Source organism: Salvelinus sp. IW2-2015, linkage group LG4p (assembly GCF_002910315.2).
Source record: "Salvelinus sp. IW2-2015 linkage group LG4p, ASM291031v2, whole genome shotgun sequence".
Lineage (NCBI taxonomy): Eukaryota > Metazoa > Chordata > Actinopteri > Salmoniformes > Salmonidae > Salvelinus > Salvelinus sp. IW2-2015.
The window spans coordinates 22,654,326-22,672,151 of NC_036841.1; positions in this window are offsets into that span (position 1 = coordinate 22,654,326).

Below are 17,826 nucleotides of genomic sequence, written 5' to 3' on the forward strand. Positions count from 1 at the left end.
TCTATTCGACTATAATAATCAAATGGGACGACAGGTTGGCTTTTCACTAGGACCGAGAGAAACAATGAAGCCACCTATCAGCACTTCCACATATGTGTCTTTCACTTCTATTCTTCAAAACTAAAAGCCTGAATATGTCTAAAAGGCTGTTGACACTTAGGGAAGACATAGAAAAAGAAGTCTTATTGGATATCACTTTATATGGGCATAGGATCCATTGGAAAGAGAGGTACACAAAACAGGGCATTCTTGGGTTGGATTTTTTCTCAGGTTTTCGCTCTGCAATATCAGTTCATGTTTAACCTACAAGACAACATTTTTAAAGTTTTGGAAACTTCAGAGTTTTTCATTCGCTAATCTGACTATTATATGCATTTCTAGTTTGGGGGCTGAGAAATCCGGCAGTTTCAAATGGGATTACGCCTTTTTTAGCCAAGAGGTGAAAACTGCGCGCCCCCTACGTTAGAAGAATTATAACACCCAGCCAGCTGGTCTGCGACATGCTCTGAGGGAGGCGTGCTGGGATGTCGTCTGGGGCCCTGCAGCTTGCGAGAGTTAACAATACGTTTAAATGTTTTACTCACCTCGGCTGCAGTAGAAGGAGAGCCCGCAGGTTTTGTAGCGGGCGTGTCAGTGGCAACTGGTAATTGGTCCGGCAAAAGCGAGCAAAAAAAGATTATTTAGGTCCTGTCTTTTGGGAATAAAGCAAAGAGGGAAAAAATTTTTTCCTGGTCTTGCGACGGGGCTGGTTTCTTGTTTTGTAATTCGGTTGATTCGACTGTAGGACCTGCCACATACCTCTTGTGTCTGAGGCTGTGAATTGCGACTCTAGCTTTGTCGCTATACTGGCAGCGTTAGCTTTGTTTGATTGCCTTGGCGGAGGGAATAGCTACCTGTTTTGTATTCGGTTCATGTCTTCGAGTCACCGTTGCCTGGTTAAAAGCAGTGGTTCGGCTTGTTAGGTTTTCACCGGATGCTGCATCAATCCACGGTTTCTGGTTTGGGAATGGTTTTCATCGTTGCGTGGGTATTTGAACGCTCGCTCGATAGCACTTTCTAATGAACTCGCTCACCGAATCAGCGTATTCGTCAATGTGGTTGTTGGACGCAATGCGGAACATATCCCAATCCACGTGATCGAAGCAGTCTTGAAGCGTGGAATCAGATTGGTCGGACCAGCGTTGAACAGACCTGAGCGCGGGAGCTTCTTGTTTTAGTTTCTGTTTGTAGGCTGGAAGCAACAAAATGGAGTCGTGGTCAGCTTTTCCGAAAGGAGGGCGGGGGAGGGCCTTATATGCGTTGCGGAAGTTAGAATAACAATGATCCAGGGTTTTACCAGCCCTGGTAGCACAATCGATATGCTGATAGAATTTAGGGAGTTTTGTTTTCAGATTAGCCTTGTTAAAATCCCCAGCTACGATGAATGCAGCCTCAGGGTGTGTGGTTTCCAGTTTACATAGAGTCAGATAAAGTTCGTTCAGGGCCATCAATGTGTCTGCTTGGGGGGGAATATATACGGCTGTGATTATAATCGAAGAGAATTCCCTTGGTAGATAATGCGGTCGACATTTGATTGTGAGGAATTCTAAATCAGGTGAACAGAGTGACTTGAGTTCCTGTATGTTGTTATGATCACACCACGTCTCGTTAATCATAAGGCATACACCCCCGCCCCTCTTCTTACCAGAAAGATGCTTGTTTCTGTCGGTGCGATGCGTGAAGAAACCAGCTGGCTGCACCGACTCCGTTAGCGTCTCTTGAGTTAGCCATGTTTCCGTGAAGCAAAGAACGTTACAGTCTCTGATGTCTCTCTGGAATGTTACCCTTGCTCGGATTTCATCAACCTTGTTGTCAAGAGACTGGACATTGGCGAGTAGTATCCTAGGGAGTGGAGCGCGATGTGCCCGTCTCCGAAGCCTGACCAGAAGACCGCTTCGTTTGCCCCTTTTACGGCGTCGTTGTTTAGGGTCGCCGGCTGGGATCAGATCCATTGTACTGGGTGGAAGGCAAAACACAGGATCCGCTTCYGGAGAGTCATATTCCTGYTTGTAATGATGGTGAGTTGACGTTGCTCTTATATTCAGTAGTTCCTCCCGACTGTATGTAATGAAACCTAAGATTACCTGGGGTACCAATGTAAGAAATAACACATAAAAAAACAAAATACTGCATATTTTCCTAGGAACGCGAAGCGAGGCGGCCATCTCTGTCGGCGCTGGAAGTAAGACCTCATACAAGTACTTGGGAGTATGGCTTGACAGTACACTGTCCTTCTCTTAATACATATCAAAGCTGCAGGCTGAAGTTAAATCTAGACTTGGTTTCCTTTATCACAATCGATCCTCTTTCATCCCAGCTGCCAAACTAATCCTGATTCAGATTACCATCCTACCCATGCTAGATTACGGAGACATAATTTATAGATCAACGGGTAAGTGTGCTTTCAAGCGGTTCGATGTTCTTTACCATTCGGCCATCAGATTTGCCACCAATGCTCCTTATAGGACATATCAGTGCACTCTATACTCCTCTGTGAACTGGTCATCTCTGTATACCCGTCGCAAGACCCACTGGTTGATGCTTATTTATAAAACCCTCTTAGGCCTCACTCCCCCTATCTGAGATATCTACTGCATCCCTCATCCTCCACATACAACACCCGTTATGCCAGTCACATTCTGTTAAAGGTCCCCAAAGCACACCCATCCCTGGGTCGCTTGTCTTTTCACTTCGCTGCAGCTAGCGACAGGAACGAGCTGCAACAAACACTCAAACTGGACAGTTTTATCTCAATCTCTTCATTCAAAGACTCAATCGTGGGCATTCTTACTGACAGTTGTGGCTGCTTTGCGTGATGTATTGTTTTCTCTACCCTCTTGCCCTATGTGCTGTTGTCTGTGCCCAATAATGTTTGTACCATGTTTTGTGCTGCTACCATGTTGTTTCGCTACCATGTTGTGTTGCTACCATGCTGTGTTGTCATGTGTTGCTGCCTTGCTATGTTGTTGTCTTAMGTCTCTCTTTATGTAGTGTTGTGTTGTCTCTCTTGTTGTGATGTGTGTTTTGTCCTATGTTATGTATTTTAGATTTATCTATTTTTAATCCCAGCCCCCATCCCCGCAGGAGGTATTTTGCCTTTTGGTTGGTCGTCATTGTAAATAAGAATTTGTTCTTAACTGACTTGCCTAGTTAAATAAAGGTTAAATAAATAAATACAAAAAATCATCCTAGCTCTGGGGAGAGGTCAGCTCTGTTGCAGTATCCTCCTAGATCTAAGGAGAGGACTGGTTTGTAGCATTATCCTCCTAGCTCTCCTGGGAGAGGACAGGTCTGTAGCAGTATCCTCATAGTTCTGGGGAGAGGACTGGTCTGTAGCAGTATCCTCCTAGCTCTCCTGGGAGAGGACTGGTCTGTAGCAGTATCCTCCTAGCTCTCCTGGGAGAGGACTGGTCTGTAGCAGTATCCTCATAGTTCTGGGGAGAGGACTGGTCTGTAGAAGGTGTCCTGCTAGTTCTGGGGAGAGGACAGGTCTGTAGCAGTATCCTGCTTGCTCTGGGGAGAGGACAGGTCTGTAGCAGTATCCTCCTCGCTCTGGGGAGAGGACAGCGTTTGTAGCAGTATCCTGTTGCTCTGGAAGGACAGTATTGCGTATCCTCCTCGCTCTAGAGGAGACAATTTAGAGCAATATCCTGGCTTGCTCTGGGAGAGACAGTCTTGTCAGCCAGTATCCTGCTGCTCTGGGGATGAGGAACAGTATTAGCAGTATCCTCCCGCTCCAGAAGGAAGGTCGTAGCAGATCCCTCCTAGCTTAGCGGAGACAGGTAGCAGTCCCTTCCCGCTCTGGAGAGGACAGGTCTGTAGCAGTTATCCTCCTGCTCTAGGGAGAGACAGTATGTAGCAGTACCCTCCTAGCCTCTGGGGAGTCTTAAAGAACTAGAGATACTGCTACAGACCTGCCCCTCCCCAAGCAAGCAGGATACGGCTACAGACTCTGTTCTCTCCCCAGAGCCAAGCAGGATATGCTATAAACTTGTCCTCTCCCTTTAGAGCGAGGAGATTACTGGCTACATAAACAGTCCTCTCCCCAGACAAACAGGATATGCTACAAACCTGGCCTCTCCCGAGAGCCGAGGAGCGAAAACTGCTACCAGACCTGTCCTCGTCCCCGAGCAAGCAGGATACTGCCTACAGATCCTGTCCTCTCCCCAGGAGCAAGCAGGATAGTGCTATAAACTTGCTTCTCCCTACGAGCGGAGAGGATACTGCTAGCAACCTGCCTCTCCCAGAGCAAACATGATACTCTTACAAACCTGTCCTTCTCCCCAGAGCCGAGGGATACTGCTACAGGACCTGTCCTCTCCCCAGAGCCAAGCAGGTACTGCTACAGACCTGTTCCTCTCCCCAGAACTAGCAGGACACGCTTCTACACATCCTTCTCCCAGCACTAAAATGAGGATAGTGCTCGACTCTCCCTAGAGACCTTCAGATCGCTCTCCCAGGGAGAGCTAGAGACGACAGACCTGTCCTCTCCCCAGAGCAAGCAGATATGCTACTACCTGTCTCTCACCAGAGCTAGGAAGATACTGCTACAGACCTGTCCTCTCCCCAAGCTAGGAAGATACTGCTACAGACCTGTCCTCTCCAGGAGACTAAGAGGATACTGCTACAGACCTGTCCTCTCCCTAGAGCTACGAGGATACCGCTACAGACCTTCCTCTCCCTAGAGCTAGGAAGATACTGCTACAGACCCTTCCTCTCCCAGAAGCTAAGAGGATACTTCTACAGACCTGTCCTCTCCCTAGAGCTAGAAGGATACTCTACAGACCTGTCCTCTCCCTAGAAGCTAGGAGGATACTGCTACAGACCTGTCCGCTCCCTAGAGCTAGGAGATACTGCTACAACCTGTCCTCTCTCCAGAGCTAGGAGGATGCTGCTAGCAACCTGTCCTCTCCCTAGAGCTAGAGGATACTGTACAGAGACACCAAGGCGAGGGAAAGACCATGCAATGCTCTGCATCTAGATAGAAAGACACAAAGAACGAAAGAAACCAGGGAAAGTAGAGAAGGAGAAATAATGAGAATAGGAAGCAGATAGAGGAGAAAGAGGGAGATGAAAACAGAATGAAAGTTCTAGGTGAAAGAGGGAGTGAAAAAACAGAGAGTAAGGGTTCTAGGTTGAAAAGAGGAGTGAAAAACAGAGAGTGAAGAGGTTCTAGTTGGAAAAGAGGTTGAAAAAACAGAGAGTGAAGAGGGTCTAGGTTGAAAAGAGGGAGGTGAAAAAAGAGAGTGAAGAGGTTCTAGGTTGAAAAGAGGATGAAAAAACAGAGATGAAGAGGTTCTAGGTTGGAAGAAGGGAGGTGAAAAAACAGAGAGAAGAGGGTTCTAGGTTGGAAAGAGGGAGATGGAAAAAACAAAAGTGAAGAGTGCCTAGGTTGGAAAGAGGGAGGTGAAAAAACACAGAGAGTGAAGGGTTCTAGGTTGGAAAAGGGAGATGAAAAACAGAGAGTGCAAGAGGATCCTAGTTGGAAAGGAGGTGAAAAAACAAGAGTGAGAGGGTTCTAGGTTGAAAGAGGAGATGAAAAAACAGAGAGTGAAGAGGTGCTAGGTTGGAAAGAGGAGATGAAATACAGAGAGTGAAGAGGGTTCTAGGTTGGAAATGGGAGATGAAAAAACAGAGAGTGAAGAGGGTTCTAGGTGGGAAAGAGGGAAATGAAAAACAAGGAGAAGTGAAAGGTTCTAGTTGGAAAGAGGGAAATGAAAAAACAAAGAGTGAAGAGGGTTCTAGGTTGGAAAAAGGAGGTGAAGAAACAGAGAGTGAAGAGGGTTCTAGGTTGGAAAGAGGGAGATGAAAAAACAGAAATGTGAAGAGTGGTCAGGTTTGGAAAGAGAACAGAAGCAGAGAGATAAAGAAAGGGTGTAGAGTGTGAAGAGGTATTGAGAAAGAGGTAGAGAGGAGCTAAGCCAAAGAGAGAAGGGAAGAGAAGGGTGTAAAAGAAGAAAGTGTGTGGACAGAGAGAGAGAGAGGAAGAGAGAGAGGAGGACAGGACAGGACAGAATTGGAGAGTGAAGGAGTGTTAGAGAGAGAGACTGGGATAGGAGGGGGAGCAAAGAGCAGGTGTATGTTGGGGGGGGGGGGGGTCTGAGTGTGAGAGGGGTTAATAGCACAGTGGAGCTCAGGGCTGATAGAAATGCAGAGCGCGTCCCACAGCCTGCTGCTCAGTGATGGCTGGAGGTGAGATCTGCGCCTGCTATAAAAGAGCTCATTGAAAATAATCAGAGTGACGCTGTGCAGGAAGGGAAACAGGGGAGGAGAGGGGGAGGTGGAGAGAAAGGGGGAGTGAAGAGAGAGGGAATGGAGAAGGCATGGAGAGAGAGAGGGAGAAGTAGAGGGATGGATCAGAGTAGGTGATGAGAGAGAGAGGAAAGAAGAGTCAGAATGGGTAAGAAAGCTTAAACAGTGAGGGAATGGGAGACCTGTGGGAGGTTTCTTGAAGGTATTTTTTGAAGGGGGGTGTTGAAAAGAAAGAACAAGAGTACGTTAGACTATATCAAGATCCATTATTATATTCAGAGAAAGAGACAGGAACAGTCATTATGACACCAGCGCTATTTTTGTGCCAATGATTTGTGACTCTGTTTGATTATTGGAAGGCTAACACACTGACGTCCAGGCTTTACGTGTCCTATCCAAACACTAATCCAAAACATCTTGGCTACCTTCCCTCATGAGTTGAAAACATTTTCCAGTTGGAGCGTACACAAATACAAGCTCCAATCCCCTGGTTGACACCCTAGCATGTCTCTTTGGCTGTTTAGCTAGGGCTGTATGTCGGCACACAGAGATGAGAGCTGGGGGTTGAGGCCCATTTGTGAGGTCAGAGTTCACAGTGTAGTGGCGTCACTGGGCCGGACGTGTCACCACACAGCCAAATGTGCCTGGCCCTGCCACTTTYAAGAGATGGAGGGATAGAGAGAGGGGTGGATGGAGGAAGGACTGGTGGACGGATGGGGAGATTAGGGGAGGAGTGGGGGACGGAGGAATGGAAGAGTGATGGAGGAAGGAGTGGTAGTGGAATGGAGGGGGGGTGGAGAGGCGAACCTCTCGGCCTTACTATAATAATGTGGACCCCTCCTGACCTCTATTAAACCTGTGTAAAGCTCATCTCAGACACAGGACATATTTTATGGTAACGCCAGCACGTTAAGCACACAGGGAACCCAGGGAGAGGCATGCAGGGGTTAATGGGGCTTGGTGCTCACCAGCAGGGGGTGGAGGGAGGAGATGGACGGGTGTAGGGGGGATAGGGATGGATGGAGGGGTGATATTGGGTGGTGGGGATATGGGATGATGGTGTGTTGGTGCAGGGAAGGACCCCGCTGGGAGTTGTACCCCTGTACCAACTTTAGACACCCTCCTCCTATATGAACAGCTGCTTCTAAACAGCCATCACTAACACAGAGAGGCTGCTGTCTACATACAGACTGGAAATCAATGGATCACTAGTCACTTTAATAATGCCATTTGAATCATGTTAACATATCTTGCATTACTAATCTCATAAGTATATACTGTATGTTATACCATCTGTTGCATCTTGCCTATGCCGCTCTGTCATTGCTCATCCATATATTTATATGTATATATTCTTATTCCATTTGTACTTTGTGTGTATTAGGTAGTTGTTGTGGAATTGTTAGATTACATGTTAGATATTGCTGCACTGTCGGTACTAGAAGCACAAGCATTTTGCTACACTCGCAATAACATCTGCTAACCACGTGTATGTGACCAATACAATTTGATTTGAACCTTATATCTGGATGATACATACTACGTACAGCGCCTTCGGAAAGATTGAACTTTTTCCACATTTTGTTACATTATAGCCTTATTCTAAAATGGATAAAAAAATATATAAATCCTCATTAATTTAAACACAATACCCCATAATGACAAAGTGAAAACAGGTTTTTAGAAATGTTTGCACATTTATTTWAAAAAAACTGAAAAATACCTCATAAGTATTCAGCCCCTTTGCTATGACACTCAAAATTGAGCTCAGGTGCATCCTGTTTCCATTGATCATCCTTGAGATGTTTCTACAACTTGATTGGAGTCCACCTGTGGTAAATTAAATTGATTGGACATGATTTGGAAAGGCACACAACTGTCTATATAAGGTCCCACAGTTGACAGTGCATGTTAGAGCGAAAACCAAGCCATGAGGTTGAAAGAATTGTCCGTAGAGCTCCGAGACAGGACTATGTCGAGGCACAGATCTGGGGAAGTGTACCAAAAAATCTCTTCAGTATTGAAGGTCCCCAAGAACACAGTGAAGGATGGTGGTGGTAGCATCATTCTGCGGGATGTTTTCAGCGGCATGGACTGGGAGACTAGTCAGGATCGAGGAAAAGATGAACGGAGCAAAGTATAGAGAGATCCTTGATGAAAACCTGCTCCAGAGCACTCAGGACCCAAGACTGAGGTGAAGGGTCACCTTCCAACAGGACAGCAACCCTAAGAACACAGCCAAGACAACGCAGGAGTGGCTTCAGGACAAGTCTCTGAATGTCCTCGAGTGGCCCAGCCAGAGSCTGGACTTGAACCAGATCGAYCATCTCTGGAGAGACCTGAAAATAGCTGTGCAGCAACGCTCCCCATCCAACCTGACAGAGCTTAAGAGGATCTGCAGAGAAGAATGGGAGAAACTCCCCAAATACAGGTGTGCCAAGCTTGTAGCGTCATACCCAAGAAGACTCGATGCTGTAATCGCTGCTAAAGGTGCTTCAACAAAGTACTGAGTAAAGGGTCTGAATACTTATGTAAATGTGATATTTCAAAAAAWAWATATTATAAACTATATTTGCAAAAACTCTGAAAAACTGTTTTATCTTTGTCATTATAGGATATTGTGTGTAGATTGATGAGGTGAAAAAAACAATTTAGTCAATTTTAGTATAAGGCTGTAACTAAATGTGGAAAAAGTCAAAGGGTCTGAATACTTTCGGAAGGCACTGTATGTAGCCTATAGTGTGTGTGATTAATTAATGTGTTCATAGAAAATATGAATTAATGAGTATCTGCGCTCGAAAGTGAGTAGGCCTATGGGCCATTTAATAGTCAATATCAGAAGCCGAAAAGCAATGGAGGGGGTTGGAAGCACTACCCCATACCCCCATAGAGACAGTTCAGTTCGTTCAGCCGCCCTGGCTCATGGTGCTGGCCCCAGACTTCAGAACACTATGTCTATGATGAGATATTGAGCTGGCGCTGCACATCGCACACTGATTTATATAAAATACCATCTCAGAGCTTCCAGGAGGAACCCGGGCCTTGTATTTCACTGGCACACAGCCTTTTAGCTCCATCGAGGGAGGGGGTGGGTGGGAAGGGGATAGAACGTTTTTGAAGTTTAGAGGCAACTTTTAAGCCAGCGAAAATCAAATTCATTCCAGAATCAACCTGACAAATCAAATCAAACACACTTCCCTGTGAATACACTAAACAACAGAAAAACACAATCATTTGGAGAAGAAGACGGTTTCTAAATGCTCCCCCCATCATCTCAAACTGGAATCAAATCACGGRAGSGGCTGCCTCTCAATAGCTGATCAATTTAGCGTAGCTGGGAACGTCGCGGTTAACATCGACAGAGTCATTTTCTGGCATATTAATGTTTCCATCCAATCAGCAGGATGTGGGGGTGGCCTAATTAACTCAATCAGCTGGTGGAAGGCAGCGTGAATGAGAACCCCACCTAGAGACCTCACAACATTGATCACTCCAGGCCACTCTCCACTCAATTGTTTTTTGACAGCACTTCAGAGCTGCTGAATTACCACAGAGGCTGCATATGGTGATTCAAAAAGTAGTGGGGTTTTTGTTTSTTTCTTTGTCGTATTCTTCACATTAAGAAGAAACACCGGGCAATAAAAATGCTCGTACGGTGAGGGGTTGAAATTGTAATAGTTACATGATATGCTTGATCATTTTAGTTCAGCCGAATGTTGTAATTTCGTTCTCCGAGCCAGAGCAAGAAATTATCAAACTGGTTCAAATGTTCTTCGTTTTACAGAAATAATGTATTTTTCCACGGCATGCGATGTATCAAGAAATTGATTGGTAAAGGGACATGGGGGAACACAAACAATTTCTAGTCAATCAGTGAATTAGCAAAATAATGTTTTTACTCAGCAGCTCACCTCCCATTTTCTCTCCAACCAGACTCGTTCTGGTTTGGAGGGTTGGAGATTGCTGGATAGAAAAAACACAGTCCCAACCACAACAAAATAAAAAGAACAAACATCATCACCCTGGTGTTATCTTCCCTGGTCCCAAACACACCCCATGACTATCTCTACCCTACATCACCCTGGTGTTATCTTCCCTGGTCCCAAACACACCCATGACTATCTCTACCTTACATCACCCGGTGTTATCTCCTGGTCCAAACACACCCATGACTATCTCTACCCTACATCACCCTGGTGTTATCTTCCCTGGTCCCAAACACACCCCATGACTATCTCTACCCTACATCACCCTGGTGTTCTCTTCCCTGGTCCCAAACACACCCCATGACTATCTCTACCCTACATCACCCTGGTGTTATCTTCCCTGGTCCCAAAACACCCCATGACTATCTCTACCCTACATCACCCTGGTGTTATCTTCCCTGGTCCCAAACACACCCCATGACTATCTCTACCCTACATCACCCTGGTGTTATCTTCCCTGGTCCCAAAACACACCCCATGACTATCTCTACCCTACATCACCCTGGTGTTATCTTCCCTGTCCCAAACACACCCATGACTATCTCTACCCTACATCACCCTGGTGTTATCTTCCCTGGTCCAAAACACACCCCATGACTATCTCTACCCTACATCACCCTGGTGTATCTCCCTGGTCCCAAACACACCCCATGACTATCTCTACCCTACATCACCCTGGTGTTATCTTCCCTGGTCCCAAACAACACCCATGACTATCTCTACCCTACATCACCCTGTGTTATTTCCCTGGTCCCAAACACACCCCATGACTATCTCTACCCTACATCACCCTGGTGTTATCTTCCCTGGTCCCAAAACACACCCCATGACTATCTCTACCTACATCACCCTGGTGTTATCTTCCCTGGTCCAAACACACCCCATGACTATCTCTACCCTACATCACCCTGGTGTTATCTTCCCTGTCCCAAACACACCCCATGACTATCTCTACCCTACATCACCCTGGTGTTATTTCCCTGGTCCCAAACACACCCACATGACTATCTCTACCCTACATCACCCTGGTGTTATCTTCCCTGGTCCCAAACAACCCCATGACTATCTTCTACCCTACATCACCCTGGGTGTTATTTCCCTGGTCCCAAAACACACCCCATGACTATCTTGCCCTACATCACCCTGGTGTTATCTTCCCTGGTCCCAAACACACCCCATGACTATCTCTACCCTACATCACCCTGGTGTCATCTTCCATGGTCCTAAACACACCCCACCCCTCTCTCTACACCCCACCTCTTTCTCTACCCTACATCACTATTGGGTTATTTTCCCTGGTCCCAAATGTAACGGATGTGAAATGACTAGCTAGTTAGCGGTGGTGCGCGCTAATAGCATTTAAATCGGTTACGTCACTCGCTCTGAGACCTTGAAGTAGTGGTTCCCCTTGCTCTGCAAGGGCCGCGGCTTTTGTGGAGCGATGGGTAACGATGTTTCGTGGGTGACTGTTGTTGATGTGTGCAGAGGGTCCCTGGTTCTCGCCCGGGTATGGGCACCTTGGTGTTATCTTCCCTGGTCTCAAACACACCCCATCTCTCTCTCTCGCCATCTCCCTCAATCGCCCTCTCTCTCTCTCTCGCGCTCCCTCTCTCTCTCCATCTCCCTCACTCTCTTTTTCAAACWAGCCTTGCTTCCTTACCTCCCTCCCCATCTATGAAAAAGCAGCAAATAAAAAGTTACATTAACCCTGCACTGACCTTTCCCATGTAATACAGTGCAGCCTGATGGGCTGGACCGGGAGCTTCATCGAAAAGCTGTCGCTCTGCGCCACCCCAAGCACTGCCTGGGGAACATTTACCAGATAATTAATATATTAAATGCATGAAAAACAGTTACACAGGGGCCCCTTCGTCAGCTCTTCCACTGCACAGGGGAAAGAGGGATACAGCCTGTGAACCATCAATATACAAGCATCCCCCTTCAATGGGCCATCATAAAAACTGCTCATAATTTTATGGCTTCATTCACGGCCCCCCGCTGTAAAGGAAGGCCATATTTGTGGAATAGACACCGGCTGGAATGCGCTTTTAACCAATCAGCATTCAGGATTAGACCCACCCTTTGTATATTTCCTCGTAATTCACCAGCTTTTTTATGATTTGCAGGTTTTAAGCCGCCGCCCGCCGCAATTATAGAGGTGCTCCTGGCCCTGGCGTGAAGGACGTGCAGGGGTCAGCGGTGGCGAGCTGCGAGCACCGGGACTGAGCGGGACAGAGGGCTCAAAACAGGCTAAAAATACACACAGACACCGCCTGCTTTGCCACACCGCCTCACACTCAAAATCACTGCCACAACCCCCCCCCCCCCAATCCACCATCTCTGTTTCCACACACACATACAGTACAATGGCATATGTTTTTAACCACTAGACCCCTACCATACACTGTGCTCCTGATTTGATCCAGAGAAACATAAGTGAAAACGAAAGGTTGTTGTTGACTAAATGAAATGACTCTTAGGAAATATAAAGGATTTCCTTATGTAAGAAAAGGGACTGGGAGTGAGATTTCCTAGCATGTTGTTTACCAGTCTATCAGCACAGATGGTAAAGGATGTTAAAAGAGGGGAAAGTACTGGAAATACACAGTAGATTTGCTCTAATTCATCAGACATTCCTCCCATGCTCTTCAGATTGACGGAATTCGGATTTAGCAGCTGGATTCTCTTTGTCTGAGGTAAACATTGCATTTGGTTTTGGAAATGAGAAATTATTTATTATGAATGTTGAAATAACCGGCTGCTCTCTTTCTACCTGACTCTGTTTCTCCCTATATAGTCCATAATTAAACTGCTGCCTGAAATTTTCATGGAACATTAACTTGAACCACGTGACGATTTTGATCGTCACAAACACACAGACACGCATACACTGACTGACATGTGCACGTGAACACAGGCAAATACAGAGGCATGTGCATGCTCACACGCCACAGAGATGTACAAACATACAGACTCACACTGCTCTACTCACACGCCACAGAGATGTACAAACATACAGACTCACACTGCTCTGCTCACACTCACACAGAGATGTACAAACATACAGACGCACACTGCTCTGCTCACACTCACACAGCTAATTTGCACATACTCAGTCACAAAATCCACACAGACACACCCACCTTCATACCAAAACATATTTAGACTTAAACACAGAAATGCATGAAATAGGCAAACATCTACAACCCACTTAAAGATACAAACACACACCTGCTCATGCAAAACAAAGCCACACAAAAAACACAGAACATTAAAAAAATGAAATATATCACATAAATATACAGAATCAATACAAACACAGGACATCCTGTTGTATGCAATAAATTGAGATACAGAATCCCAGTAATTGCTGCAGACTGCTAAAATGAGCCCAAACACTCTCATCTCATCCTCCCTTTCCTTGGCTTTGGAATCAGCTAAACTGCATTTCACACAATGCCCTCCCACATACGTAATCGTGTCTGTGTGCCTATCCGTTACCAAGAAATATCCCCRGAGACCAAGCCCATATTAATAGTCCTATTCATTAAATATGACTCTTGTGGTGGTGGGGGTGTAGCATAATACTGTCCTGAAGACAAACTGAGATCCAGGAGTAAGCCAAATACGTTTTCTGGAGAAAACGCCCGATTCCACCACATTYCATTCTGTACCGTTAGTATTTTATAATGTGACACAAATGGCTCTCCGGCACAATTTAAAATCCAAATAGTGAATCGGGGGAGTTCTGACAATGCCTCGATCACAGCTTTATTCTATGCTAGCAGAAAACAAACTAAACAGATCACTGGGACTAGGTCAGGTTAACACTGCAACATAAGTCAGTGCTCAGTGGTAAGCTCTAGTCTATGGCATGCTACAAAGGACAATTGACTATATCAATAGTCAATACTACTGAGCAAATACATGGCTATACATTTAGTTCATTGTTTAGGGTTTAGATTGTACTAAGGTATTGTTAGGGCTAACAGTTAAAGTGATATTCTAGGAGAGAAAACGTGATATACTTTTGTCTTTAACAGCATGAACAGATATATACAACCATGTTCAGTTCTTCAAGGCTTCCACAGTGACTGAGGCAGTAGAATTGGTCTAGCTTCCATGGTGACTGAGGCAGTAGAATTGGTATAGCTTCCACAGTGACTGAGGCAGTAGAATTGGTCTAGCTTCCACGGGGACTGAGGCAGTAGAATTGGTATAACTTCCACAGTGACTGAGGCAGTAGAATTGGTCTAGCTTCCACAGTGACTGAGGCAGTAGAATTGGTATAGCTTCCACAGTGACTGAGGCAGTAGAATTGGTCTAGCTTCCACAGTGACTGAGGCAGTAGCATTAGTATTAGTATTTATTAGGATCCCCAATTAGCTGCTGCAGAGGCAGCGGTTGCTCTTCCTGGGGTCCAAACAAATAAAATACCCAATATACTGTACATAAATATACATACATAGCACTACATTTACATAACAATTTAGCCATTTAGCAGACAGAACATAATACAACGCAAAATACAATCACAGTCCCTGTCGTGCCGTAAGGTGTTCTTTTATCTGTTTTTTTAAATCTGTTTTTATTGCTAGCTTGAGTTAACTTAGGTGACAGGGAGTTCCACATAATCATGGCTCTATTTAATACTGTGTGTTTCCCAGACTCTGTTCTGGACCTGGGGACTGTGAAGAGACCTCTGGTTAAATGTCTTGTGTTGTACCAATGAGTGTCCGAACTGTGTTTCAACTGCTTGAACAGACAGTTCAGTTCCTTCAACACACCAATACCTCGCACAAAGAGCAAAAAGTGACTAAGATGGTGCTGTAGAGGATGGCTGCCGTTTCATGGCTCTTAACCAACCGTGCTATTTTGTTTGTTTTTTCACATTTTTTGTAACTTATTTTGTACATAATGTTGCTGCGACTGAAAAGAGCTTCTGGAAATCAGAACAGCAATTATTCATGATAATTGAACTGGACAAAGAATTTCTCTTTAATAAGTCGGACGAGCGGGATTTACTCCAGACACCCGAATAGGCCCTCAACATTGTCATTCGCAGAGACAGAAAAGATATCACGGAAAGAGATCGGGATGTCTTGTGAGGATCCACCGATGAGTGGCTAATCTGCCCTTGCCATCTGTACTACTGGCCAACATACAATCGCTGGAAAATAAATTGGACAAGCTAAAAGCACGTATATCCCACCAACGAGACATTAAAAACTGTAATATCTTATGTTTCACCGAGTCGTGGCTGAATGGCGGAATGAATAACATACAGCTGGCGGGTTATAAACTGCATGGGCAGGATAAAACAGCAGCCTCTGGTAAGACAAGGGGTGATTTGGTGAACTTAAATCTGTTTTACCTCATTTCTATCAGCATGTTAAATGTGCAACTAGAGGGGAAAGAACTCCAGACCACCTTTACTCCACACACAGAGAAATGTACAAAGCTCTCCCTCGCCCTCCATTTGGCAAATCTGACCATAATTCTATCCTCCTGATTCCTGCTTACAAATTAAAGCAGAAAGCACCAGTGACTCGGTAAATTAAAAATTGGTTAGACGAAGCAGATGCTAAGCTACAGGACTGTAGTAGTGCATACTGTTCCGGGATTCTTTCGATGGCATTGAGGAGTACACAACATCAGTCACTGGCTTCATCAATAAGTGCATCGATGACATTGTCCCCACATTGACTGTACGTACATACCCCAAACAGAAGCCATGGATTACAGGCAACATCCACACTGAGCTAAAGGGTAGAGCTGCTGCTTTCAAGGAGCGGGACTCTAACCCAGAAGCTTATAATAAATCCCGCTATGCCCTCCGGCGAACCATTAAACAGGCAAACCGTCAAAACAGGACTAAGATCGAATCATACTACACAAGCTCCGATGCTCGTCGGATGTGGCAGGGCTTACAAACTATTACAGTCCACAAAGGGAAGCACAGCCGAGAGCTGCCCAGTGACACGAGCCTACCAGATAAGCTCAATTACTTCTATGCTCGCTTGAAGTAACACTGAAACATGCATGAGAGCACTATCTATTCCGGACGACTGTGTGATCGCGCTCTCCACTGCCGATGTGAGTAAGACCTTTAAACAGGTCAACATTCACAAGGCTGCAGGGCCAACATCATTATCCCAGAAACCTTAGACCCACTCCAATTTGCCTACTTCCCCAACAGATCCACAGATGATACAATCTCTATTGCAATCCACACTGACCTTTCATAACTGGACAAAAGGAACAGCTATGTGAGAATGCTATTCCTTGACTACAGCTCAGCGTTCAACACCATAGTGCCCTCAAAGCTCATCACTAAACTAAGGACCCTGGGACTAAACACTTCCCTCTGCAACTGGATCCTGGAATTCCTGACGGGCCTCCCCCAGGTGGTAAGGCCAGGTAACAACACATCCGCCACATTGATCCTTAACACGGGGGCCCCTCAGGGGTGCATGCTCAGTCCCCTCCTGTACTCCCTGTTCACTCATGACTGAATGGCCAGGCACAACTCCAACACCATCATTAAGTTTGCCGATGACACAACAGTGGTAGGCCTGATCACCGACAATGACGAGACAGCATATAGGGAGGAGGTCAGAGACCTGGCCGTGTGGTGCCAGGACAACCAGCTCTCCATCAACGTAATCAAGACTAAAGAGATGATTGTGGACTACAGGAAAAGGAGGACCGAACACGCCCCCATTSTCATCGACAGGGCAGTAGTGGAGCAGGTTGAGAGCTTCATGTTCCTTGGTGTCCACATCACCAAGACAGTTGTGAWGAGGGCACAACAAAACCTATTCCCACCTCAGAAGACTGAAAAGATTTGGCATGGATCCTCAGATCCTCAAAAGGTTCTACAGCTGCACCATCGAGAGCATCCTGACTGGTTGCATCAATGCCTGGTATGGAAACTGCTCGGCCTCCGACCACAAGGCACTAGAGAGGGTAGTGCATATGGCCCAGTACATCACTGGGGCCAAGCTTCCTGCCATCCAGGAACACTTTACCAGGCGGTGTCAGAGGAAGGCCCTAAAAATTGTCAAAGACTCCAGCCACCCTGGTCATAGACTGTTCTCTCTGCTACCGCACGGCAAGCGGTACCGGAGCGCCAAGTCCAGGTCCAAGAGGCTTCTAAACAGCTTCTACCCCCAAGCTATAAGACTCCAGAACATCTAATCAAATGGCTACCCAGACGAATTTCCCCCCCCCCCCCTTTTACACTGTTGATGCTCTCTGTTATTATCTATGCATAAGTCACTTTAATAACTCCACCCACATGTATATATTACAATTACCTCGACTAACCGGTGCCCCCGCACATTGACTCTGTACCGGTACCCCCAGTATATAGCCTTGCTATTGTTATTTTACTGCTGCTTTATAGTTATTTGTTATTTCATTTCTTATTTTTTGTAGGTKTTTTTTCTTAAAACTGCATTGTTTAAGGGCTTGTAAGTACGCYTTTTACTGTAAGATCTACACCTGTTGTATCCGGTGCATGTGATGAATAACACATGATTTGATT